The sequence below is a fragment of the Molossus molossus genome, unplaced genomic scaffold (genome assembly GCF_014108415.1).
Source record: "Molossus molossus isolate mMolMol1 unplaced genomic scaffold, mMolMol1.p scaffold_m16_p_2, whole genome shotgun sequence".
Classification (NCBI taxonomy): domain Eukaryota; kingdom Metazoa; phylum Chordata; class Mammalia; order Chiroptera; family Molossidae; genus Molossus; species Molossus molossus.
Genome location: NW_023425355.1, coordinates 21,096,889 through 21,122,446, shown reverse-complemented (window position 1 = coordinate 21,122,446; position 25,558 = coordinate 21,096,889). Strand labels below are relative to the sequence as shown.

Genomic DNA, 25,558 nt, shown 5'->3' with positions numbered 1-25,558 from the left:
TGGTGTCATCCGTTTAATTGGGGCTTCCATTTATTGCGGGACCTATGAATATTTGTTACTTTTTCACTAGATTAACTATTCCTGATGGAGGAGTACATATCATTGGAGGGGAAATTGGGGAGACTTTTATTATTTTTGCAACAGATGAAGATGCAAGATGTACAAGACATGGAGATTTAAGGCCAAGAAAGACATAGCCATTGAAGGCAGATAATCCTTACTTGTGTCTATGAGGTTTGCCTTACTTAGTAAATGAAAATGATGTACGTGTCTTTTTTTCTTTTTCTTTTTTGATTTGTATGTGGATGGAGTCATTTTCTTAAAATATCAGGAAGACCAAAAAATAATGGTGATGCCATAGTAAAATTTGCTTCATATATTGTTTCAGGAGGTCTTAAATGTTGTAGAAGTTTTATGAGTTTCAGGTTTTTGGAAGTAATGCAAAGCTCAGAACAACAGTGGATTGAGTTTAGTGGTAGTGCAATTAAGGAGGATGACATTCCTATGAGAACTAAAGAATATTCTCCACCGAGAAGAATAACTGAGACATTTTAGAAAATGATCTCATTCAAAATCTCCCAGGAGAACACGTTCTCGTTCTCCTCTTGGATTTTATGTTCACTTAAAAAAAATCTGTCCCTATGTATTAACAAGAGATTTAAGAGATTTCTTTAGAAATACTGATCTGACTAATGAACTGATTAGGTTTTAATTTAAAAATGAAAGAAGAACAAGATACATCTTTGTGATGGTCAAGACTGTAGGGAGGAGGGTGTCTGGTGGGGAAAAGGAGAAACATCTGTAACAAAAATAAATTAATTAATAAAAAAAATAAAGAAAGAAAAACTATAACACTACTCTGGGTTTACATAAGACTGTTTTACAATATCGACCACTTTTTGTTGATTCAGTTTCTAGAAAACAAAAGCTGAAGTTCGCTGAATGTTATGAAAAGAAAGGAACAGCATGAATAAAGAGAAACTTAGACATGTTTTAGAAAAATAAGCTCAAGAAGGCTACTCTGACCAGAAACTGTGCATATATTTTTCATTGGATGTTATAAACATTAACAGGCAGAAGTTCTTTTCAGATTTTTCTCTTGCTGAGGATGACATTTAGTTGCTTTATGATGACAAAGGAGTTGGTCTGGGAGAAGCATTGGTGAAATTCAAATCAGAAGAACAGGCCATGCAAGCTGAACATTTAAATTGTCAAAGATTCTTGGGGACAGAGGTGTTGTTAATGTTGTAACCCAGGAGAATCAATCTCACTCAGACACAAAGTAATTTTGAATATTAGGAGCTTTATTACCTGCGCAGGGACTGCAGCCAACCTACACAGAGGAGAACTGCAGCCCCGAGCTCAGGGGGAGGGTTGCTTATATAGGACAGGGGTTACTCAAGAGTTTAGCAGAGCAAGCAAGCTACGTGTACAGAAGCAGATATCAGCAGTTAGTAGCTGCACAAGTTGTTTGTATTTCTTAACATTTACTAGGTCCCAGCCTTGAATGTCTCATTGCCTCATCTGGCATCTCCTGATTAGTTAAGCTCGTGGTCAATACCCTTGTGGTCATGGCTGATGCATACTTTCCTCTTTAAGAGTTTTTGTAAGAACAACTCAGGTTCAAGGAACCCAGGAGAGGTTCCTTCTTCTAGTGGATGGAGAATTACTGGGTTATAATAGTTAAGACTACAAACCCTAGCCAGGTAGCTCAATTGGTTAGAACCTCATCCCAGTGCTCCGAGGTTGAGGGTTCTCTCCTTAGTCAGGGCACATATAGGAATCAACTAATGAATGCATAAATAAGTGGAACATCAAATCAATGTTTCTCTCTCTCCTTCCTTTCCTCTCTCTCTCAAAAAAGAAAAGAAAGAAATCAATCAAAAAAAATTCAAAAGGCATATCTGAACACAAATGCAGGAATTTTGTGTAAATTTTTTCTTACTGTACAGCAAGAGAATTCAAGACCATTCACAGTCATGTGCTAGAGATGACCCTTCCCATTCCTTTGACTCTAATGGATGCACCAGTAAACACAGCGGGTTTTTCTGAAAATTTAGGCATCTGCAAGGAAACTTGAGGAGGCTGGATAATTTCAAGCATCCTCAGGGGGATTTCCAACAGCCTGATGTGTGTCCCCCAGAAGACTTTCCCCAGAAGACTCCAGGCGCCACTAAGAGGGACATTTCTGGAGGCCACCTGAGGAGGATTTTCTGTACCCCTCCCCCGAAAAGGACTTCAGGAACCCTAGGAAGGAGGATTGGAGGTGGCCTCCTGAGGAGGATTTCAGGATTTTAAACGATCCTCTGAGAAAAACTAGAGGTGCCCCCCGAACAGGAGGACTGGAGGTGACCTCCCAAGGGAGAGTTCAGACAGCTACATGAGGAAAATTGGAGGGGGCCCCCTGAGGAGGATTGGAGATGACCCGCTGAGGATGACTTAAGGTGGCTTCTCTGGGCAGGGCGGGGGTGGGGACGGAAGTGATAACCTAAGAAAGACTACAGGCAACCTGCCAGCAGGACCTCCGGCATTCGCCTGTGAAGGGTTTCAGGTGTTCTCCTGAGGATGAAAAGGTCTGAGCCGGCGGGAGATCACATCCACAACGCAAGGCCAATGTAGAGCAAAACAATTTTATTACATGCACCTGGGTGTACGCAGGCTGAGCCCCAAAAGGGGTCAGCCCGAATAACAGTTGGGGTGTACGTTATACACTCTACTTCTAGCTTCTGGCAGTTTCTACTGACATACTCTGCCTGGCCCATTGTCCACTTCGCCCTTGGACTGGTCTGGTATCACATCCTGCACCTGCTGGGTGATTCATTGTCTTGCAGATAATCCAATAATCCTTATTCAACAGAAGGCTGAGCAAAGGTCATGCAAGCAACGCATTTTTCAGTTTCCACCTTTTGCAAGCTTCTACCTTTACCCTTTGAAACATTACTAACCCTTCCAAGGATGACTTCAGATGGCTCCTCTGGGGGGAATGGAGGTGACAATCTAAGGAAGACTTTAGGCAACCTGGCAGCAGGACTTCAGGTGGCTCCCAGAGGAGGACCTCCAGCGTTCTCCCATGGAGGATTTCAGGTGTTCTGAGCAGGACTTCAGGTGACCACCCAAGAGCATGTCAGACATCCCCTACAGGAAGGTTTCAGGCACCCTCTGGATGAAGACTTTAGGAAACTTCCTGAAGAGGATTTCAGAAGCCCCCAAGAGGAAGATTTTAAATGCCCTTGTCATGAGGACTTGAGGCGGCTGCAGGAGGAAGACCTCAGGGAAGCTCTGGAGGAGGACTCTAGACTTCCTGCCGATTTTAGACCTCCCAGTGAGGTGTTCAGGAGCCCATGGGACGACTTTAGAGGTCACCACCCTTTTGTGAGTGTCAGTCACTCAGAAGGTCACAAGTTTGATTTTAGAAAGCTTAATGTGGGAAGTTTTCCTGAGGGGAGATTTATGCCTGATCCAAAATAAAATTGTAGTTCAGGTGGAATGAAACCTATTAAGATAGTGAATTTTCATTTAAAGCTAATGTTAATGAAATTCTAGACTTTTACCATGGATGTAGAATCATACCTAATTAGGTTTTGATACAGTATGATGAGCAAGGATTACCTACAGGGGAGGCCATTGTTGCTATGATACACTATAATGAAGCTATGGCTACTATTAAAGATCTATTTATTTATATTTTTATCTAAATGCTAGACCAGTTGGCCTGCACGTATTTAGATTAATTTTGCTCTAGAAAGCATTTCTAAATTCAGAATTACCTCCCCACAGTACTGATGCAGTAAAATGCATTTATTTTTTTTTAACTGCTATTTTTTCATTAGCTAATGAAAAAGAAACATGCTAAATTTGACCTGTAAATAGAACAAATTTAAGTCGTAGAATGTGAGTGTAGTTTTCTTTTTCTTGCAAATTGCTGTTTACTTTTTCTATTTTTTTTTTTTTTTTTTTTTTATAATGGGGGAGCAGACTAATGCTCTAAATGCATTAATTTTTGTTGATGTCATGGGTAAACCTTAAGATCTCTATAAAGTAGAGCTGTATTTGGGGAAGATACATTTTATATTCACTTTAGTTTGCATTCTGCAGTCTCTATCTTTTACTCAAAATGTGTAAGGAAATGGGTCATAACTGACTGTACAGGTTTAGCATTCTCATTGCTGCCTAAAGAATTATTGACCTCTTTCTTCTCCAAGATATCATTGTGTCAAGTTTTCCATTAATTATAAATACTTCAAAATGAACATACTGTGAACTTGAAATTTACTTATATAAAAAGCTTTAGGAGATTCTTAGTTTCCATGTTCATAACTTGAAAAGTTTTATAAGACTAAAAGAATTGCAACTAAAAAAAGTTTGTAAGATGTAACTGCACTGAGTTTTGACATAGCTTCATTCTATTCTTCTAATTGATATTTTCAGTGTAGTATTGTAAAATGAAAAACAGTTTTCCCTCAGGTTTTTATTATTATTATTTTTATTTTTTGTTAACCCTCACCAGTGGATATTTTTCAATTGATTTTTAAAGAAAGAGTGGAAGGGAGGGAAGCAGAGAGGTGGAGAGAGAGACAGACACATCCATTTGTTGCCTCCTGCACGTGCCCCTACTGGGCTGGGGATTGAACCTGCAACCCAAGTACATGTCCTTGACTGGAAATCGAACCCACGACCCTTTGATGCATGGGCTGTAACCACTGGGCAACACCAGCCAGGGTACTTTTCTCTCAGATTTTTAAAGGAATTTCTCCACTCCCTTCTAACGTCCTGTGTTTCTTATGGGAAGTAAAAAATTAGGTTCCTATGGAGGTGAATTTCTCTCTCTCTCCCCCTCCCTCTTTTACTCCTTTCTTCCTTCCTCCCTTCCTTCCTTCCCTCCCTTCATTCACATCTCTCTTCCTCTTTCCTCTGAAATTTTACAATGATATATCTAAACTATGTATATTGTTTATGGAGGAGGGAGTGAAGGGAATTTAGAGAAAAAATATTCAAGAATTGAACTGTTGGAAAAAGGAACATGCATTTTAAACTATTAATGGGGGGGGGAGGGAGGAACATCTATAATACTTTCAACAATAAAGATAAAAAATAAAAATAAACTCCTTTATTAAACAGGCTAACCTTGATGGGGTAAAAGTATGAAACAGGATCATTCCTCTCACCAGTGCTTACAAACACAGGCTCATCTCTCTTGCTTGTTGATGGCAAATTGGGAAAGCCACACAGTATTTTTAAGTTGCTTTAAGATAATAACTGTCGCCCTGGCCAGTTTGGCTCAGCGGTTAGAGTGTCGGCCTGCGGTCCAGAGAGACCCGGGTTTGGTTCCCGCTAAGGGCACGTACCTCGGTTGCAGTTTGTCCCCGGCCCTGGTTGGGTCATGTGGGTGGCAGCCACTCGATGTGTCCCTTTCACGTCGAAGTTTCTCTCTCTCTCTCCCCTTCCCGCTCTATCTGAACAAAAAAAAATGGAAAAATGTCCTCAGGTGAGGATTAAAAAAAAAAAAAAAGATAATAACTGTCTAAATTTTGAGTTTTAAAGAAAATGTAGTGTAATATAAAAGCAAAACTTCTGTTTTTCATATGTCATACTTTACCCCCCTCAAATCTCTCTCACTTGATGCTCAGGGTCTAACAAGTAGTATGGAGGGAAATGTTCCGTTCTTCCGTTCATTTTCATCTCCCTTCTTTGTCACTACTTCATCTGCGTAGGCACTGAGAATGGTGAGTGGTGCCAACCAGTGGTCATTGGCACCAGCTCAACAACAATAGAAGTCCCCAATTTAAGGTGCTATGAGGTAGCCCTAAGGCCAGGTGGCCTGAGGCCAGGACCCTCTCCTGATAGACAGCTCTGCTCTGCTCCTGGCTGGTCTGGTCTGCTCTGCTCCAGCAGACATCTTGGGTTTTTCAGCTCATCCATGGAAATGCAGTTTGTAGCCTTCAGTGGAAAGGGAAAATGAGCTTTTCAAGCCAGAGGGGAACTGGCTTATATAGACAGAAGTCCCCACCCCTGATCTCTGATTGGTATGTCCTCATGCAAATGAGGATGCCAAATCATTGCAGTTTGATTGGTTCTATAGGCCCTGTCTTGACTGGTCAGAATAGAGCCACTCTGGTTGTTCAAGAGCTGCACAGCTCTAGTTCTGATTGGATGGGGATAGCCTCATTCCTATTGGTTGAAATAGGATTCCAGGAACTCCTTTATAAGGGCTGGCCCAGATATCAAAAACACAGTACAGGCAGGCAGTTCAGTGGAAAGGCAGGCAGTGCAGAGCCAGCTTCCCCGTAAAGTACAGCTTGTGTGAGAGGCCCCTGTGCAGAAATGGATGCTAGGCTTTAGTTTTTTAAAAATTTGAGCCCAGTCTGGCTGGTGTGGCTCAGTAGTTGAGCATTGACCCATGCACCAAGAGGTTGTTGGTTAGATTCCCGGTCAGAACACATGCCCAGGTTGTGGGCCCGATCCCCAGTGTGGGGCATGCAGGAGGCGGCTAGTTGATGTTCTGTCTTATCGATGTTTCTATCTCTCTCTCTCTCTCACTTCCTCTCTCTCTAAAATCAATAAAAGAAAAAAATAGAAATTTTTAAAAAAGTATTTAAAAATTTGAGCCCATTTAGCCACCAGGAGCCCTTCATAGTAAGTGTCTTCTTTCTCAGGGTATACAGTGGTAAGGAGCAAATACCTTTTGATTTAGCTGGTCCCGTTTGCAGTTTTCTCCTGCCTACCAGGTGCTTTTTCATGTTTTATGTACCCAAATGTGCACTCTCCTTTTCTTGGGGTTCCTTTGTGGGTTCTATGGAGGCATCTTTGCCAGAGCACTCTATATTACACAATCCTTTGGTGCAGAAGATGGAAGATTTGATAGACTCCCTCACCCTGTTTGAATCTCATAATATCTACCACAGTACAAGCATGATAGCAGGTACCATAAACATAGATCAAACAAACTTTTCTTAATTTTTTGTCAGATATAAAAGGGCCATATTTGGAACTATGTTACCTCTCAATGATCTTGTCTTTTGTAATAAAATAACATAAGTTAGATCTCAACATTCTATAATAATTTGATAACATTTTTAACATTCTATTTTACACCGATTAATGGTTAGAACTTCTTCTAAATATATGATAGCCATCGGCCAATATAAAATTAGAGCTCAGACACTTCAATCACAAACCAGTATTTAGGTGTTGCTACTTCTGCTGAAATAGTTAAATGTATAAACACATACAAGTTAACTATGAAACTTCTTGGAGTATGTAGAAAGTATCAACTGTTTCACAAAAGTAAGTATGTTTAGATAAATTAAGGAGTCATTAATCAGGAGTAAGAAATCAAGCGAAAGGGTATAGAATAAGGATCATAAACTGTAGCCTGAAGACCAAATACAGCACACTACCTTTTTGTTGTTGTTGTTAATAATGTTTAATTGTAAGAGAACTAAATCCATGCATTTGCTTGTTGCCTTTGGCTGCTTTTGTGCTAAAATGCCAGAGTTAAGTGGTTATGATAGAGACTTGATAGTCCAGAAGGCATAAAATATTTACTATATGAGCTTTTACAGAAAAACTTTACTGCATCCTAATTTAGAAGAATAGGTCATTGTTTTACTTCCTAGGATATATGCCTTGCTGGACAGAAATGTTTAGATATATCAGAATGCAATCGAAGGTCAGGGTTGCTACCGATCCTATGGCTGACCACAGGAAGAGGGCATTGTATTATCAGAATCGATTCTTGCTCTGACATTTTTGAAGTAAGTCCTCATTTACATAAAAGTATCCTTACACTAATTCTGAAGGTTAAGTCCTTGATGGTGTTAATGTCAATGCTAAAAATGTACCTGAAACAATGACACTTCTACTATTATTAAGTATGCTATTAATTATTTGCATGCCAAGAAATCCCAGATCAATGGAAAGGCTGATCAATTCTATTGACATAACATGACAAATAATGAAGTGTTATGGAAGTTTGCAGTAGAATAAATCATTAAAGTGGTACACCTGACAACTGAGAGATTAAAAGAGCAGCGTGCTACTTCATATTCTGATTCCCAGGTGTATATAAGGATATTTTCCTTCAACCTTCATAGTAGTTTAGTTATATGTTTACCTTCCCTGCGTTCACAGCTGTGATTTGAAGTTAAAATTAGATAAGTTAATTAAAGCGAATATTTGATACCAGCTGTTTTTTAGTCAGGTGATGTTTTCGTTGGATTCATCAGAGCCCCAAACATTGTCAATTCTCTCTACTCTGCCTAATTACGTACTACAGGAAGAAGTTCTGGGAACCTTGTTCTCGTTTGTTAGAAAATAGCAGAAAACTGAGCGAGGCTTGTTTCAATTCAACCTCAAGCCAGATGCATATCAATCACCTGCTTTTGGCATATTATTTTTCTTTAGAAACGCACACAGCTGGAGTTTGATTATTCTCTCTGTTTGTGGTTGCAATTGCAAGGATGGTGCTAGGTACACTTTCATCCAGTCAAAACAACAACATGAATGACTATAAATCTGATTTAATGTGAAACAAACATGTTCAGAAGTATATTTCTTTCCATCTTATTTGTTTGCATGGATTTGGAGAGTGGGATCTAATTCTTACAGGCAAAGGCTACTTGTTTATTATAATTTCCTTTCATCGTGGCAAAAATGAACATTTTGAAACTGAGTTCTAAATTCATAAGGGTACAGGGTACTAAAATGATTTGAAGGCTGAGATACTCTTGTTTATTCTTTTATGTGTTGATTTATGTTATCATAGCTTTTGAGTCTGTTAAGTCTGAATAAATTGATAGATACATAGAGCTGGGCACACACGCACACTCACACACACGTACTTGTCAGACTAAGATAGTACACCATGAAAATGATGCACATTTAGTAGCTTAGATCATTGATTCATTCAGCAATTTCTTTTTTTTTTTTTGTCCTCACCCGAGGACATTTTTCCATTTTTTGTTCAGATAGAGTGGGAGGGAGAGAGAGGAAGAGACAGAGAGAGAGAAACATCGACATGAAAGGGACACATCAAGTGGCTGCCATCTGCACAACCAACCAGGGCCGGGGACAAACTGCAACCGAGGTACGTGCCCTTAGCGGGAACCGAACTCGGGTCTCTCTGGTCCGCAGGCCGACGCTCTAACCGCTGAGCCCAACCGGCCATGGCTCATTCAGCAATTTCTAATGATTGCATATCAGAAAACATATCAGACAGCTCAGCTCTACCACTCAACAGCTGTGTGAAATGAACTGAGTAATTTAATCTCTTGAATCCTTGATTTCCTTATCCATAAAACTGGAAAAAATAATAAAACTTAATTAAAGATTTTTTTTGTAGGAACTGCAATGAGATAACATGACATATTCTGGGTAAGGCATATATTTAAATGTATAATTATAATGCAAAAATATTACTTCTTAATTATATTGATATGGTATTAATATTTGGGTCCTGCCACCTTTATAGATGGCCTTGGTGACCATCTGGACAGCTCTCTCAACAACCTTGCTTCATAGTTTTTTTATCTCTTCAATTTTACTCCACTTCAAACTCTCATACTCCTGACCCCAGCTCAGATATCTTTACATTTAAAATCATTCTATTTTAAAAATATGAAATACAGATATTCAAGCTTCTGATAACAAATTCATTTTTTTATAGGTCTCCCATTATCTTGCTTCTGTTAGACATTTCTTTTCTATTTATTGCATTGGTATTGCCTTTGACATTGCAGTTGGCCTCCAGTGAACATATTATCTCATTCATTACTTTGAGGAGCAAAATTTGTTAAAAAGCAGACTTGTACCAAAGGCAGAACGATCTGTGTTGAAGATAGTGGAAGTGGTCCACCCTGGGTGCACACAATAATAAAATTTACCAAAAGTTGGTTTCTTTTTTATTATCACCATGCACCCAGTAATTCTAAAACATGTCAGAAACTAAGTACTCTTCCATGAACAATTTTTTGTTGATCTATTTTCTAAATGATTGTGGCAGTTGATGCTGACTTTTGATAATAAACATGTAAGTGCTGCTCCAAAAAATAAATCCCTCTATAGGCAGATCCCCAATATCAAAATATGACTATATTAAGAACTTCAAGAAAGCAAGAGTAAAAACCAGAAGAGGTTTAGGCTCGTTGGTATTTTAAATTAAAGTTGAGATTCATTTGTAGATTTCGTGAGTCCCTTTATTTTTCTGGGGCAAAATGTCCCAGCATCCTTTGAGAAACTTGTCTTTAAGCTGGACCTGATGATTTCCAATCTCTCTGTCATATAAAAGAGGTGTTATATCAACCAGGTATTTCTATTTTTATTTGATATATTGTCAGATACTCCACTGGTAAAGAGTTTAATGAGTGCATAGCAGAAGATAAATCAGTTCAGCTGTACCACTCACTAGCTGTGTGCTACTTACTACTTTTTTATTCCTCTCCATTCATTTATTATTGGATCTACATCAATTATTTTTGTACTTCTACAGCTCTGCTGAATCAGAATATTTCAGTTATCAATAAATGGTCCCTTAGTTGATAAATTTTATGGATATATTTTTAGACTTCATTTTAACTGACTGATATTTTCTGTTATTGGCAGAAGTGGAGTTCTTGGGGTGCCATGAGGAGAAGAATTTCCTGAAGCCCACATGGGAAGATTGGGTTTCCTGGAAAAATTTATTGATGATTTAAATTAAGGGGTTCCTCTCCAAGGTCCTATCTCTGTCTGGTTTGCCATGGAAAAAGTCCAATGTCTTCACTAGGGCCATAATTAAGGGCACTGCCTAGAATTTCTGTTCCATATTAAAGTATAGTCCAGTCTACAACACTGTGGTGATTGTAGGGGAGAGGGGTGTTTGTGGAGGTGGGAGAGGGTATAGGGGGGCATAAATGGTGATAGAAAAAATAAAATAAAGAGAAATAGAAAATAAAAACCAAAAGATTATAGTCCAGTCCAGTATCCTGAGTGTCCACATGACTGTAGAGGGAAAACAGGCAAGCAGAGGTGAGTGCGGGTCATGGAACAAGAGAAAGCAAGAGTGAACAAAAGCAAGAACAAGAGAGAGAACTGTTTGGGAATTTTAGCCAGGAACTTCTTCAAACTAACCAATTATCTCTCCAAGATTTTGTGTGCTACTTCTTGGGTCCACCCCCTAGCCAATCCATTGCTCCCCAGGTTAGACTGACAGGCAAGCACCTTCCCTATGTCACCCCAACTTCACTGTGCATGCACCTGTCTCCTCCTTCTGCCCCCAACAATCCATTGCTGAATGGTGAAAGGGAGGGGTGTTAATCCCCTTGGAGGAACAAGGCTGTGTGAAGCTAGCTTCCTGGTGAAGCTTCCCAGGTGATCAATGTCTAACTCTCCTTCGTTTTCTTTCCTTTATTAATATTAACTAGCTAGTTATGACAATAACAATCTATGAGGAGGCCAAGTCAATGCCAGGTTTTAAGGCTTTTCAGTACAGAATAACAGCCTTGCTTGGGGGCAGTGTTATAGTTTGGATATTGAAACCCTTTGCAATTTGAGCAGTGAGATTCCCCAGGGCCTTCAAGCAGCTCAATAAGCGCACACCGCCAGCATAGTACAGGAGCAACAAAAAGTCATGGATGACCCACTGTTTGGAGAGTAATATACCTTTCAAGATTTTGCTTATTGTTGGTAATATTCTTGGATATCCTCCTTTTACTGGTGATGTTCATCCCAATATCAAAGTGGTGTTTCTTTCTCAAAACACCACCTCTTTGACCCACCAATGGATTATGCACTTATAGCAGTTTATAAGGCCTATTTCTCAAGGAGAACCTTTGCCCAGGCTATTGCTGCAGCTGAGGAAGACACTGAGAACACACTGATGCAACTCCGGAAGGATACCAACATTTATGATTGCATCAAAAACCTTGTTTCAGCTTGGAATGATGTCACCAAGGAGTGTATGAATGGCATATGGAAGAAGACACTTAAGAGGTTCATCCATGACTTCAAAAATTTGCCAAGGATGAGGAGGTAGACAAAATCATCAAAGTTTTAGTTGAGAGGGAGGAAGGGAGGAAGGGAGGGAGGAAGGGAAGGAGGGAGGGAGGGAGGGAGGGAGGGAAAGAAAGAAGAAAGAATGAAAGAAAGAAAGAAAGAAAGAAAGAAAGAAAGAAAGAAAGAAAGAAAGAAAGAAAGAGAAAGAAAGAGAAAGAAAGAAGAAAGAAAGAAGGAAGGAAGGAAGGAAGGAAGGAAGGAAGGAAGGAAGGAAGGAAAGAAAGAAAGAAAGAAAGAAAGAAAGAAAGAAAGAAAGAAAGAAAGAAAGAAAGAAAGAAAGAAAGAAAGAAAGAAAGAAAGAAATCAAGCAAACCACCTAGCTACTCAAGATGAGTCTCAGGCAGTTCCTTCAGGAGGCCTTCCAGAAGGCATTGTTATCATAGAAAATGACAGTTGTGTGTGTATTACTGACCTTGAAGACTTTCCAGTAGGACAAATGTGAAGGAGGAGTAAATGACATTGATGTTTCAGGCCCTGTATAGGCTTAGGCTAATGTATGTGTTTGTGTCTTTGTTTTTAACAAAAAGTTGAAAAAGTAAATAGAAAAGATTTTGAAAATAGAGAAAAGCTTATAGAACAAGGATACAAGGAAGGAAAATATTTTTCTACAGCTCTACCATGTGTTTGTGTTTAAGCTGAGTGTCATTTAAAAAGTGTTGAAAAGGTCAAAATAATTAAAATGTCTAAAGAGTAAAAATGTTACAGTAAGCTATGTTAGTTGATTATTGAAGAAAAACATAGCTTTAAAAATGTACTTAGCTTAAGTATACATTGTTTATAAAGTCCACAGTAATATATAGTAATGTTTCAAATCTTCGCTCTTTGACTCACTTGAGAAATGTGTAGTCTTGCAAGCTCGAGTCATAATAAGTGCCCTCATACAAGTGTACCATTTAAAAATAATCTTTCATACTGTATTTTTACTGTACTTTTTCTATATTTATTTATGTGTAGATTACAAATACTTACCATTATATTATAATTACTTACAGTTTTCAGTACAGTAACATGCTATACAGGTTTGTAGCTTAGGAGCAATAGGCTATACAATATCACCTAGGTGTGTAGTAAGTTATACCATCTAGGTTTGTATAAGTGTACTCATTGATGTCCAGCTTGGTGACAAAATTGCCTAACAATGCATTTTTCAGAACATATCCCTGTCATTAAGTGACACATGACTGTATAGATAAAAGTACGGAGACACAAATTGGCAAGTACAGCTATTGACTATACTGACCCTGACTACGATGGTCCAGTCCAAGCACTACCCATAAAATTATAAAGATTATTTGCTCCATCCCCCAGGATATTTGAATTGCCTTCCTATTATAAAGATAACACTTTAGACAGCCCCAAGGCCATAGTTACACCAGTACATTCTCTGTGGCTGCCATATTCCCATTTTGCCTGTAACTCTCATTTGACCCAAGAGCTTCAAGTTCTCATTTATTTTTATCATCCAGAGGCATGGGGGGTGAGCTTTAACATTTTGTGGATTATTTAGGATTTTCTATGTACATGATGATGCCATCTGCAAATGGAGCTAATTATGGTAATTCATTTCCAATATGAATGTTCTTTTAAAATTTATTTTACTTAACTGCTCTGGCTACATCTAGTATGAAGTTAATAAAAGTAGCAAGAATACACGTCCTTATCCCATTCATTATATTAGAGTGAAAGCAATCAGTCTTTTACCATTAATTACGATAACAGCTGTGTGTTTTTCTATAGACAGCTTTTAGAAGGTTAAAGAAGTTTTCTTATATTCTTCATTTGTTGAGTGTTTTTACATCATGAAAGAATGTTGGGTTTGGTCAAAAGATGTCTATTGAGAGGATCATGGGATTTTCATCCTTTATATTATTCATATTATTATGTCTTTTGATTTTTACATGATTTAACCAACATCGCATTTTTGGGATTAATTCAACTTTATCATGGTCTGCAATTGTGTTTTATATTTTGCTCGAATGTGTTTGCTAGTGTTTAGTTGAGAATATCTGCATCCGTGTTATAAGGATTATTGGTCTGTAGTTTTCTTGTCACGTGTGTGTCTGGTTTTTGGTATCAGGCTAGTACTGGCATTATAGTATGAGTTGAAAGTTTTACCTTCACTTCTGTGCTTTGGAAGGGATTTTTAAGAAATCATGTTAATTCTTCCTTAAATGCCCTAATAGTTCATTTGTCTGGTATTAGTATAGCCAATAAACACCTCATTTCGTTATTGTTTTCATCCTTTTTGCTTTTAGTCTATGTATATCCTTTTCATTTCTATGTGATATGTTCTATGTGCGTGTTTGGGGCACATGTTCAGTGATCAGGCAGGCAGTTTTCACAGCGTATCAAGATTACATAGACATGAATGCTCAGGGCTTTCCTCATCATGTAGCCAGACCTTCTCTTGCACTAGCACTATGCCTGTGCATGGCCTCCAGATCCTCAGGAATGTGTTAGAACTTTACAAAGCCCCATGTAGACATTGCATTTTCCAGGTTTTCCTTTCATGCTTTGGGCAACTTGTTATTTTCCCTAAGTGTTATCACCATCTCAGGCAGCTCTGATATTCTATAAATATCTTTGTTTTCAATGAACTCCTCCAGGAAACAGATTGTTCTCAGAGAATGAAGTCTGAGTCAGGCGCAATAAGGTCTAGTCCTGGTAACAGACAGACAGGTGAAATAATGAAAATGGTCTGTAAGAATGTTGCTTTTGAAGAGCTCCAAACCTCTTTTGCTACCTCTAATGGCTGATATGCTGCTGGTGTTCACTGTTAATTTTCCAGGATACTATGGAGGTGTCCAAAGAGGGAACGCAATAAGGCAGGCTAAAAGAACACAGAGCTTGCTGTACTGAGATTCAGCCACTTTTCTTGGTTAAAAGCTCCTTGGATTGTTAGAAGCCTTTAGTTAACTCCCAGAGTCATGAAAACATAATTTTAAGTTTCTTTTTACCCCCAGGGTTCTAGCTGCTTTTATGAAGAGTGCATTTCATTGTTCTTTACTTAACTGTTTATAATTGGAGAATGCTTTTGCTCCTATTATGAAGAACATTTCTCTGTTCCTGAAATAACTATGCAGTTGAAATATAAACTATATTCATGGGCATGCAGTATTGTTACCCCCATACAACTTTTTTGTTGTTGTGAATTTACCTGAGGAAGTTTTTGGTTTTTTTATTGACTTTTAGAGAGAGGGAAAGGGAGAGATAGAGAGAGACATCACTGTGAGAAAGACATGTCGACTGGTTGCCTCCTGCAGTGCCCCAACCAGGGCCAGGGATTGAACCTGCAACCCAGGCACAAGCCCTTGACAGAGAATCAAACCCACAACCCTTTGTATCAGGCCAAAGCTTTAATCACTGAGCAACACTGTCCAGCACCCTCCATGCATTCTTATTGCTAACTCTACCCTATGATTCCTTTCTCTACTTGAGAACTTTATTAAATGTAAATAAAAGATATATTCTCCCATTTACTATGTCATCATTGACCAGGGTTCCTAATTCCTAGTTCTATTGTTACAGTCTCTCTTTTCTTTTATATACTTATTCTTAAATTAGACAGTCTCCTCCAAATTATTATACACAAGTTCATGTTTTTTTCATTTGTAAACAATTTTTTAAAATATGTTTTTATTAATTTTTTTTGAGAGAGAGACACATTGATTGGCTGCCTTCCTCACGCCCCCTACTGGGGATCGAGCTTGCAACCCAGGCATGTGCCCTGACTGGGAATCAAACTGGTACCTCTCAGGCCATGGGACGATGCTCAATCCACTGAGCCACACCAGCCAGACCATTTGTAAACAATTTTAATAAAATTTCCAACTTACATGAAAGTTGCAAGAATAGTACAAATAATTGTTATGAGCTCTTTATCAAGATTTGTGATTTTAAAATACATTTTGTCCCATTTTCTTTATTATTCCTCTCATTTTTTTTTTTTTTTTTACACTGTGATAGTTAATTTTATTTGTTTAGAGACTCATACTGCAAACATTAAACCCAGCATGGGTTTTGATTCTGTGAGCCCAGATTCACATATTTAGGAAGAGAGAAGCAAATTGTGACCCATGTACATGGGTAGGAACTAAAGGCTCATAGTTAATCACACTGTAGTTTCTGAATCTCTACAGCCTGGGAGCCTGAAGTCACAAGTCTTTGAGGTCCTTCTGGATGTTCCACTGGGTATCTGCGCTCTTCTTGAGTTGAGCAACCTCATCATCCTTCAGTTTCTGGTTGATAACACTGGTTAATCCCCGAGCGTTCAAGATACATGGACGGCTCAGGAAGACTTCATTCTCAATGCCATACATCCCCATCACCATCGTTGACACTGGATGAATCCTGGATAGATTTTTCAACATGGATTCAGTGAGATCAGCCACACTTAATCCAATAGCCCAGTTGGTGTATCCTTTTAGCTTGATGACTTCATAGGCACTTTCAACCACCATCTTGTGCACTGCCTTCCAGTTCTCACTGTCATTGTCCGTCCCCATTTCTGGATTCAGTTCCTGCAGAGAAACGCAGCCACATTCACGCCACTCCCCACGGCCACACTTGAGTCACCATGTTCTCCCAAAATCCATCCATGGCAGGTGCTGGGATGAATGCCAAGTTTTTCAGACATAAAATAGCAGAATCCAGATTACATCCACTTCCAATCACACGGTGCTTGGGTAATCCACTTAGTTTCCGGGTAACATACGTGAGAATATCCACTGGGTTAGAAACCACAATTATGATGCAATTAGGACTGTACTTGATGATCTGAGGAATGAGGAATTTGAAGACATTAACATTCCTCTGCAACAGGTTGAGACGACTTTCCCCCTCTTGCTGGTGAACTCCTGCAGTTACCACCACAATCTTAGAGTTGGCGGTCACCAAGTAATCTTTATCGGCCACAATTTTAGGTGTCTGAAGAAATAAGCTCCCATGCTGCAGATCCATCATTTCTCCTTTGAGTTTATCTTCCAAAACATCCACAAGAGCCAGCTCATCAGCCAGAGACTTTCCCAGAATGCTGATGGCACACTCCATGCCAACTTGTCCAACACCCACGACAGTAATCTTGTTGTTTGGGATTCCTGCCTTTTCTTCTGCAACTGGTGCAATCAGTTTCTCCTTAAGAGTTGCCATTGTGCACAGTGGAGAGAAGGCTTTCCTGAGTGTAGTAAGAGTGACGCCAAGAAGACAATGTCTGCTGTGTGCTTCTGCTCCGGCGCGGGATCTGCAAGGAGTCCTCTCATCTCTTTCTCTCGCTCTCTTAAAATTATTTGAGACGCCTGGATGGTGTGGCTCAGTGGTTGAGTATTGGCCCATACATCAAGAGGTCGCTGGTTCAATTCCACATGCCCAGGTTGTGGGCCCGATCCCCATTGGGGGGCATGCAGGAGGTGGCCAAGTGATGTGCTCTCATTGATGTTTTTATCTCTCTTTTCTTCTCCCTTCTCTCTCTAAAATCAATGTAAGAAAAAAATTTAAAAATAAAATCATTTGAGATTACGTTATTATCATCATGCTTCCTTACCCCTAGGTAAATCAGCATGTATGTCTTAAGAAAAAGAACATTCATCTGGCTGGTGTGGCTCAGTGGTTGAACATTGACCCATGTACCCAGTGGTCACTGGTTTGATTCCCAGTCAGGGCACATACCCGGGTTGGGGGCCCAATCCCCAGTGGGGGGGGGCATGCAGGAGGCGGTCAATCAGTGTTCTCTCTCATCAATGTCTCTATCTCTCTCTCATTCTCACTTCCTCTCTCTCTAAAAATCGATGAAGAAAAATACATTTTTTTTAAAGAAAAAGAACATAGGTAAATACAGTAAAATTATAAAATTAAGATCATTTAATATTAACATAATACTATTACCCAATATCTCATATTAAAATGTATCAAGATTTGCAACAACTTTTTATATCTATATTTTCCTCCAGTCCAATATCTAATCCAAAATCCCACGTCATATTTGTGTGATGGCTGCCTCATACTCTATAACCTGAAATAGTTCCTCAGCCTTTCTTAGTGTTTCTTGACATCAAAATTAAATACATAGGCTAGCCATTTTGGTAGAATATTCCTCAATTTGAGGTTGTCTTATATGTTTTGTTATAGGACTCAGATAATTACTTTAGGGCAAGATTAACCCAGAAGTGAGGTGTTCTCTTCGGTGCATTTTATCAAGATGTTAAGTTTGATCACCTAGCTAACCTGTCCTGTGAGAGGCTACTGTAGCTTTCTTTATAAGTAATTAGTAATATTTGGGAGGTACTTAGAGAATATGTAAATATCTTTGCCACATGAATATCTGCACCCACTAGTTTTAACATTTAATTATAATTTCCTAACTCTGCATTTCTTCTATAATTATTAGTTGGCATTCAAATGTAAGGAAGAGCTTTGCTTTGTCCACATATATTTATTTATTCATTCATTTATATCAGTATGAACTCATGGATTTTACAATATTCAAATGATTATAATACATTATTATAATGATTTAACTTATCTTATGTTGCCTTAGTTTTGTCCAGTGAATTCATTCAAGAGCCCTAGCTGGTTTGGCTCAGCGGTTAGAGTGTTGGCTTGTGGTTCGGAGAGACCCGGGTTCAGTTTCTGCTAAGGGCATGTACCTTGCTTGCAGTTTGTCCCTGGCCCTGGTTGGGTCATGTGGGTGGCAGCCAGTTGATGTGTCCCTTTCATGTCGATGTTTCTCTCTCTCTGTCTCTTCCTCTCTCTCCCTCCCACTCTATCTGAACAAAAAATGGAAAAATGTCCTCAGGTGAGGATAAAAAAAGGATGTATTCTAGTTTTCACTCTTCCAATATATGTTACTTTCTTCTCTAAGAGAAAGAAAAGGTGACTTTCAACTGTACACCATAATTAGTATCCCTTGATATAAGCAATTTTATTACAAATGGCAGTGTCTTAGGCACATAAACGATTAAATGGTAGAAAAATCTGTGTTTCTCTTTAGTTTTATGGTTTTCCAATTTTGTTCCATGTGTTTAGCTTATATATTTTTCTCTTGTTATATATTTTCAAAAAGCTTACATTTTAATTTGTAATCTAAAAATATTTTCAGTGTGTGTCTAGATGTAGATCCCACCCTCTGTAGCATGGAACCTGTCCATCTGCATACAAATTATTGTTTCAGTTTAAGAGAAAAAAAATCTTCAATTTATGTTGATTAGTTATTTTCAATTGTTATGATTTGTTGTTCAGTAATAGCCAAAATTCTTAAACTGAATATCCACTTTCTGATCTTCATATAAATTGCTCACTCTTTTTTTTTTTTTTTTTTTCATTTCTTTGAAGCTTAAGGACTTTAATCTTACCTTCATTGCTTACTGTTCCTGTTTCACAGAGAACATGTTTTCCAACAAATTATTGGTAATGCCAATCAGATTTATTTTTATTCACTTTCCCTCTGTGTATGAAATAATTTCTAGAGGTTATGTTTTCTGAGCCTTCGGGAGTAGGGCTTATTTTCCTAGATCTACAATACATTTCAAATAGTCCTTGTAAGACTTTTTTAGCTTTATTAAAGCATCCTGAAGGGTAAGAGAGATGTAAGCACAATATTTGCCATTAAGACAGAAAATGTGGTTTGGATCAGCCCCAGTAATGTCTTACAATTTCAACAGAAATGGAAAATCACTATCTTCACATGATATAACCCTGTTCATTGAGAAAGAGCATTCATTTACATGTTTTCATTGCACATACTTCCCCCCTCCACATATTAATGCTTAACACCTTGAGTAACTCATTTAAAAATATACACAGCCATTCTTTAATATTGACTGTATCACTTTTTCCTCCCAAAAAACACATGGAGAAGGTTGATGGACCTAGATCATATCACAATTTTTACTATGTCATAATTATTTATTCACTGCAACTATGTAAACATTACAGAGTATTCTAAGCCTATGGACTACCTGGAAAAACTTAATCACCATCACACCCTACACTTGGTCCAACTTAATAGTTCCTGCACACCAACCCACAAATTTTTGATTTACCTGTTTGACTGCATTTTCTACTTTGAAATATATTCCTATTATCTACCTAGCTTCAAATCTTTTCTGGAGGTAGAGGAGGGATGCTTACATTGCCTAACTGGAAATAAAATATAAAGACTGAGGGTGCCTGGCTGGTGTGGCTCAGTGGTTGAGTGTCGACCCATGCACCAAGAGGTCACCGGTTCGATTCCCCGTCAGGGCACATGCCCAGGTTGTGGGCCCGATCCCCAGTGGGGGGCGTGCAGGAGGCGACCAATCAATATTCTCTCATCTGTTTTTATCTCTCTCATCCTCTCTCTCTAAAATCAATAATTTTTTTTTTTAAAGTTTGAGAGCAAGTAAACACTCTGTCACTTTCACAAAAACAATACCTACGCTAAATGGAGTTGGCTGTTCAGATTTTTTGGATAAAAAAACCGCACTACTGTACCTATCTCGCTGGCAAGATTGTTCTATATTTTGCTTCCTATAGAATGTAATTCAGCTCTGTTTCTCTTGTTATAAGTTTACATTGCTTTTCAGTTCTTCCAGTAGATATTATAGTAGGCCTATTTGGGGGAAAATATGATTTATTTTTAATCAATTTTTGTGTCTTAATAAATATTAGAAGGAAGCTGAGAAAAGGGCGTGCAAGAAATCATTATGCCTGGCTGGTATGGCTGAGTGGTTGAGTGTCGACCCATGCACCAAGCGGTCGCCAGTTCGATTCCCAGTCAGGGCACATGCCCAGGTTGTGGGCCAAATCCCCGGTGTGGGGCATGCAGGAGGTGGCCAATCAATGTTTTCTCTCATCACTGTTTGCATCTCTCTCTCTCTTATTCTGTCTCTAAAAATCAATAAAGAAAAAATTTTTAAAAAGAAGAAATCATGATGAAAACCCTAGAAAAATCATGACTAGGTTATTGGGTAGAATATCATATTTTCTTTGTTTTTCCTTTTTTTTAAATAAAAATTATAGCATTTAGAAAATTTTTACTAGGAGTTTTCATGGAACTCTAAATGCTTTTCATGTTTTTGAATGTGCCCCAAGATGCTAAGCTATTTTTTCATTTTCTGAATCCAGTCATGCATTTGTGATATTTTCTTCAATTCAAATAGAAATAAATTCATCTTAACATGTTAAAAGAAAAGGATTGCAGGACATGAATCTTACAGAGAGAAGTGTCTGTGGAAAGTTTCTTACTTTGACCTGAAAGTTTACTTCCCTGATATAAACCTCTTTCTAAAAACATAACTTTTCTCTTCAGTTAGTCACATCCTTACTGAACACTTAAGCTATGCTGAGAATCATTCTACATACTGTCATGGAATAGAAAATTAAATATAGAATACTTATTAGTCAAGTATCCTATAATCTTGTTGATACTTGCTTTAATTATTTCACCCCATATGAAGAATGTGATTTTATTGAATATATCAGATTAACTGAATTTCATTTGTTCAATTAATTTAATAGTTCCTTACCGAAAAGTCATTATGATAAGACTTCAAAAGACAATATGGTAGGAATTCAAAGAAGAATGGATTTCTTCTGACTTGGTTCGGGAGCTCACATACTAATGAAGGAGACAGAAACAAACACCAATTATGGTATTATAATGAACATGAACGAAAATCTATGAGAGTAGGGAAAAACTGATTGATTTCCTCTCCTATACTCCCCATTTTTCTTACTCAGTGAGTATCCCCAGTGTACAAGTGCCTGCCATATAGAAAGCACTCAGTAAGTGTTTGTTGAATAAATAAATGAATGAGATTGGAAGAGTTTTCAAAGAAAGCTTCAGGGAATATGTAATATTTGGGTAAGTCAAGATATGGAAAGATACTTCCAGGGGACAAGGGATGGAAAAATTTTCCAGGCAGAAAGAAAAACATGAGTGAAATTACAGAGACAAAAATTAATGATTTGTGGGAGTAGCAGCAGCTAGTCAATTGTAACAAAATAATGTCATGCACATTTAGCCTTGATTCTGGAAAAGTCCCTTAGGGCCAGATTGTGAATGACAATTGATGAAAAGGAAAATTGGACTTGATTCTATAGATAATCAGAAATCACTAATGATTTTCAAGCCAATAGAAGGAGACCCTGTCTTAGTTATTTGTAATAATAAGAGAGAAAAGTGAAGAGTCTGACTCAAACGTTCAGAAATAGTTTTAAAGTATTGTAAAAATAAAGATAAAAAAAAAAGGTCTTCATACATTTTAACAAAAATTATCCAGAGACTAAGATGTGTTGCTTTTCACATAGGTAATTTTTTCGTAAAACTGGCATTTTAGACAAACCGCCTATTAACCAACTGCACATGTGTTGCTGTGTTTATTCATCTCATAAAATTTTGTCCTGTGTCAATTCAGTATCAGAGTATTTTTATGGGAGATATGGGGAGTGTGGACAGGCATCGTATTTTAACAACTACAGTACAAATGGGCTATTACAAACTTAGTAGAATTAGAACCCTTTTACAATTGCTCTGGGTTTAAACACTGCTTCTTTATGAGTGTATGAGGACATATGGCCAAGGATATTTGTCATTAACTTACCTTAAAAAAGTCACTCAGTTCCAGTGGGTGTTGCTCAGTGGTTGAGCGTCAACCCATGCACCAAGAGGTCACTGGATCGATTTCCTGTCAGGGCACATGCCCAGGTTGTGGGCCCGATCCCCAGTGGGAGGGCATGCAGGAGGCAGTCAGTCGATGTTCTCTCTCATCGATATTTCTCTCTCTCTCTCTCTCTCTCTTTTCCTCTCTCTAAAATCAATAAAGAAAAACAATTTTTAATCACCAAGTATCACCCATTATCTGATGCCTATTATATTTGCTGCCTATCTATTGGTTAGTATATGACATTATAAGTTGTATTTTCCAATTTGGAGGCTCCTGAGCCATTTTATTAGCAGTAGCAACTTGAATATTTTCCATGAGCATAGGAATCGTTTCTAATAAATGGTTTCTGAAAGTTTTCCAATAATCAGTAGATGGTATAAACACAAAAAACAAAAAGAAACTAAATTAGAAATAAAGGGTGTGAAAATGGCCTAGCCGTGCTTCTGCCTCCACTACTATCATTGTAGGTGTAAAATATTCAGATTTCAATTTTCACATCAGCTGAGGAAACGCACATGGTCTGCACTGCCTTTTGCGACAGCTGCTTTACAATATTGTTTGCAAAGAATCTATCACAGCCTTGGCCGGTTTGGCTCAGCAGTTAGAGCATCGGCCTGTGGACCAGAGAGACCCGGGTTTGGTTCCTGCTAGGGGCGTGTACCTCAACTGCAGTTTGTCCCCGGCCCCTGTTGGGGTCGTGTGGGTGGCAGCCACTCGATGTGTCCCTCTCACATCGATGGTTTTCTCTCTCCCTCTCTCCCTCCCATTCTATCTGAAGATAAATGCAAAAATGTCCTCGGGTAAGGATAAAACTAAAAAAAAAAAAGAATCTATTACAATAGAACATGCCCTTATAACCTGTCCACGTGCACTTTTCAATATCATCTCTGTTGTAGTCCAAAAAGTTGTTATGTTTCCTCAGTATAAGAGTCGATAGGGCCATGATCATGTAGAATTAAGTATGTCAACTTGAAAGGTAAACCATGTAGGTGACAGAAAAATATGATTATATTGACTTGAAGACATTTCATTTGGTTCATGAATTTATATTAAATTTTGTAATCTTGCAAAAAGCTCCAAGGTACTTCCTATCTGGGAAAAAAAAAAAGCCAGCCGCTAGTTAGGGCTAAGGTAATTGTACCAATATTTAAAATGTGCACAGCTCAGTATTTCAGTCACTGATGTGATCATTTATGAGTAACCTATTACAATTTGTTAGCGCAGAAGTGACCTTTTTCTTGTAAGCAAAGGGCACATTTTACAGCTTTCTGAACATGTCTTATCTACTTAGAAGGTTTTAGAGAAAAGTTAGATGAGGTGACATTTCGTTTTATTCTAGTTCATTGCCATTAACCTCCTGCTGCTGACTTTTAGATAGTTGTATATGGCCCTTAATCAAGGAGAAAAAAAAAAAAACTGTATGCTAATAAAACATGTTCAAAGATTAAGATAATGACAAAAAATGGAAAAGATGAATAACTTCTGTTAGGGATCTAGTGCAACTCTTAAAGATCCGTAAGAAAGATACAAAGAGCCAAGGGGACGATTCTTGAGAAGGTTTGCAGCAAACTGGTCTTGACTGAAACCGCGTCACTCCGACGACTGGAATCGCCTGTGAGCAGCGATAACTTACAAGCTCCATTTCCACATACTTAAATTTACATGAACAGTAGAAAGATCACAGAATAGGAAATGCTTCTGATTTTGAGTTTCTTCCCAATGTTGCGATTTCATTCAGAATGCAATTCCACTCCCAACTATGCCAGGCCATTTAGTATACGCAGTGCCTGGCTTTGCACCCTGTGGATCAATTCAGCTATGAAGTTAACAAAGTATGGAAGCTTTCTATGAGCATATATTCAACCGTGCACTTTGCTATACTTTTCTCTGCAGTGCGCTTAATGGATTTGGACATAAAATCTACGGCGTTTCACAGGCTGTTTGGTATGTACGGGAAATCACAGTTCAGAATGAGGTTTTCATTTCAGTTAATTTAATGTTTGGAGTCTGTCAGAGATACTGAGAGATGGGTAGTTATACTATGTGCGCAACAAAAGAATCAGATCTTCCCTCCTCCTTCCCTATGGTTATCTTTCCTTGAATGTGTTCATTAAACTGATAAATGATTTCCAACAGAGAACATTAGAAATGCTCCAGACGTTGGAGAACAAAAGGAAAAGGAGAATCATTTAAATTAAAGTTAAGAATTTCATACAGAACCTTCTTGTCCAAACACTACCCTGGTCTTGATAATTATTAGTTTGATATTGTAATTTTCTTCTTGCTGCTGGTTATGATTACATCTCATATTTAAAATAAAAAATATTCCAAACCCCTGTACTAATTACAAACAGCAAAGAAGTAGAAATAAGCTAAACCCAAGTGTTGTGACAAAAATCCACTTTCATTGGTATTAATGTTTAAAGTGATGCTTTGCATTTTTTAATAACTTGGAAAAAATTCTCTAAAAAATAGCTTTTTGTACATAAATAATTTCTCCCTTATGATTTGAGTGCTGTATTACAATAAGTTTTGTCAAATTTCCTGTGCTTTAATTTATCTAATTAATTTTCCATTTCCAATTCCATCATTGGATAAAGTTAAACTCTTATTCTTTTGTCCAAAAAACATCTGCTTTTCATTTGGCTTTCCTTTATTTTAACATAATTTTATCTATTTTCATTTTTAGAATGATAGGTGAATTTTATTAAATATATGCAAATTATGAATTTTATCAAAGAAGTATTACCGTTTTAAATGACGATCTCTGATTTGATTATGAATCCATTCAAGTTTATAAATGCAACTTTTGTGTGTGGAAGGAAAAAATAAGTTCAAACTATGGTAAATTATCATTTCTCCCCTTTAGCATATATGATCAGTACTTA

The 25,558-nt window shown here is 38.0% G+C and overlaps 2 pseudogenes; one reads left to right on the top strand and one right to left on the bottom strand.

Annotated features, from left to right (window-relative positions):
* Positions 1-3,695, top strand: part of LOC118636123 — a 79,362-nt pseudogene extending 75,667 nt beyond the window's left edge.
* A 12,489-nt stretch (positions 3,696-16,184) lies between these two features.
* On the bottom strand, positions 16,185-17,178 carry LOC118636157 (annotated as a pseudogene).
* Positions 17,179-25,558: the final 8,380 nt, after the last annotated feature.